We start from the raw sequence: 2953 nt of genomic DNA on the forward strand, positions 1-2953 counted from the left end.
TCAATAATTTAATGAAAATTGTTATATATCGGTAAAGAAAATTTCAAATGCCAGATTGATAGTTCAAATGATAAATAAATATTGTTTCGACATATAAATAATATTTTACGTGAAGAAATATATTCGTCCATGATCTTTTTGCATAAATTCATTTAAAAACAATTAATCTTTCTTAAAATACAATATGGAAATTATTCAGATTGTATAAAAAAGTATTAAATTGAACTAAAAGTTATTAAATATTCAAAATTGAATTAAAAACCTTTCCAAATTTTGCCAAATCTCACTCTTGTTGCAATTACTTCTAAAAGAAGTTTTTAAATACAACCGTTTTCGAAACAGCATTGATTGACAGTTTTATTAAAGGTACGGAAATGGCCCATATTCAAAAGGTATGCAATCTTTTTTATGACTTTACGCAGCCTGTAGTAAGATGCTGTTTGCTTTTAGCATTGCAAAGTGATATCAGTTGTGCTAATTCTATAACAATTTTGAAAAGAACATTTTTAAAAAAAACTTTCTACGTACATATAGCATGTAGATAAGAATTAATGCCTAATATCCCGAGAAATGTGTAAACGAATCAATATTAATACGACATTTTGTAAATAAGAATAGGCATCATATTTGAATGAAAATTAAAAAATGACAAAATAACTACAAAGTTAAAATTTTAGGAGGCTCTTTGAAGTTCTGAGAACTTGCAATACTAGGCACATACATGCCAAGAAAAATCGCATGTCAAAATGAAATGGCTCAGGCTTAAGATAAAATTCAAACATCTATTCTTTCAAAGATGAAAAAGAATGATCCATTGGAATAAATAAAGTGTTTCAAAAGGGTTGAAGCAAGCACTGCAACTGTTTACGTATTAAAAATAAGTAGGCACTGTAAACTGCAAACATATTCAGAATAAAATAGAAAGTATGTTTTAATAAAACTGCCCAGCTAACTGTTCTTTAAAATTGATTCAAACAGAAGGAAACAAAGATTATATCATTTTTCTTACTATTTAAAACAGCAAAAAATAGGTACAATATGAAAATCAGCAATGTTGTTCTTTAGATCAGTTACAGGACAGTTCTGAAATTTGAACACATTTTTTTGGTTGAAAGAATGCTTTTATAAATGACTGGACCAATTTTTTACCCCAAGTAATGCACCACAAGGAAAAAGAAAATTTCCTGAAAAATAAAATAAATAATAATTCCAGTAACGATCTTTGTGGATTCTGATTGCTCTAACCACGTAAATATTCATCAGCCGAGAGGCTGTTCTAAATAAAATTTGAAAATATGTCCAGCTGCTGTCAAAGTTGCACAATTTCTTCCCCAACTTGTTCGGGAATACATGGGCTTACCAGTATATTATATTTATACATATATATTGAAAATTTTAAAAATTCCAGAGGAATAGTATAGATGTGAATAAGTAAATTAAATAATGCTATCTAACACTCTGGCATGCATAATTAATAATGAATTTAATAAAAAATAATGTTACTACTTAATTTAACTAATTAAATATATTATTAATTAAAAACAATACCAATACAATTGAAATTAATTTTAACAAATTATCATATGAACGAAACGAATATTACACAATAAACAAATTAAACGAAGTTTATGAATTTGAAAAGTCCATAAAACACGTTCGCAGTCACGGATCACGTCTGCTATTCCGACCATCCATCTAATTCGACGACTCCGTCTTTGCTACCACAACTATAGTAGAGAAGGATTCGCCTAATTAGATAGATAGTTCGGTAAAATTAATTCAGATGTTCCGATATTCGTGTTATTTACAGATGTGAAACACAGGTGAGTCATGCGGCAATCAACGTGTTAAATGCTTACGTGCGAGTGACATTAAATTACTTGAGAGAACATGAAGAAATAATTATTCCAACCAGATTTACTATTATTGTTACAGCTGTGAGAGATATTTTGTATGATACAAAGGATTCTAAATTTGAATCATCACCAATTCTTTTAAATTTATATGGGAATGAACTGACTCCATTATATTTAAAAGAAAGTTAGTCTGCGAATTCCTCTTCTAGGAACTCAACTGCCACAATTTGTGATTTTAACGTATCCCCCTCTTCTCTATTAAAAAAAGGCATGCATCAATGAGAAAATTCGTAAATGCACGTCTCGACAGAATTCTCAAGTCTAGGTCTTACTGCTTTTGTGGCTTTTTTCCCTCCCTTGAGATACCTCTATTTACAATTAATAAATGCTCTTCAACATTTTGAATCGTGCATAATTTAATTAATAATAAAAATACAGGCATGCAGTTTTTATTATAATTAATTGAAGCAAAAGAAAATTTTTCTCCGATAGATCAATTGTCCAGAGGGGATTGCAAAAAAATTTAAATGTATCGTTTAAGAAATATATATATTTGAAAATTAATTTAATTAACTATAGTTCATTTCAGCAACTCGAGACTATCCAGAATCGTCCACAAATGAAACTTTCATTTTGGACGATTTTACCTCGCAGAGGGTTGATAAGCAGTAAGATGAGTGTATTTCCATCAACTCTTTGTTAAGCATTGGTCTTCATTCGGATGTGCTTTCTGCGAAGTATTATATTATTAACAACATTATTTTAATTCGAAACTATTCGAATTTTGTTTTCTAGAATCCAAAAAATATTCAGAGTAATAGAAGTCCTTCCTTAATATAGAATGTTTAATTACACTTGATAAATCAATCTATCATCAAGACTGTGCGAAGTTATTGAGAAAGATTATAAGCAACTACTGAATAAGTAAAACAAATTGTTCACTGTATGCAATACTAATATTTTTTCCGAACACCACGATGATAATAATACGTTTACATATGTCAAATTATTCAACTCGGTTAAACTACTATATATCACAGCAATTTTATCTTGGCAGAAATGAAACACACCAAAAACAATAAATTTAACGCATAGTG

The sequence above is a fragment of the Argiope bruennichi genome, chromosome X2, assembly GCF_947563725.1.
Source record: "Argiope bruennichi chromosome X2, qqArgBrue1.1, whole genome shotgun sequence".
Lineage (NCBI taxonomy): Eukaryota > Metazoa > Arthropoda > Arachnida > Araneae > Araneidae > Argiope > Argiope bruennichi.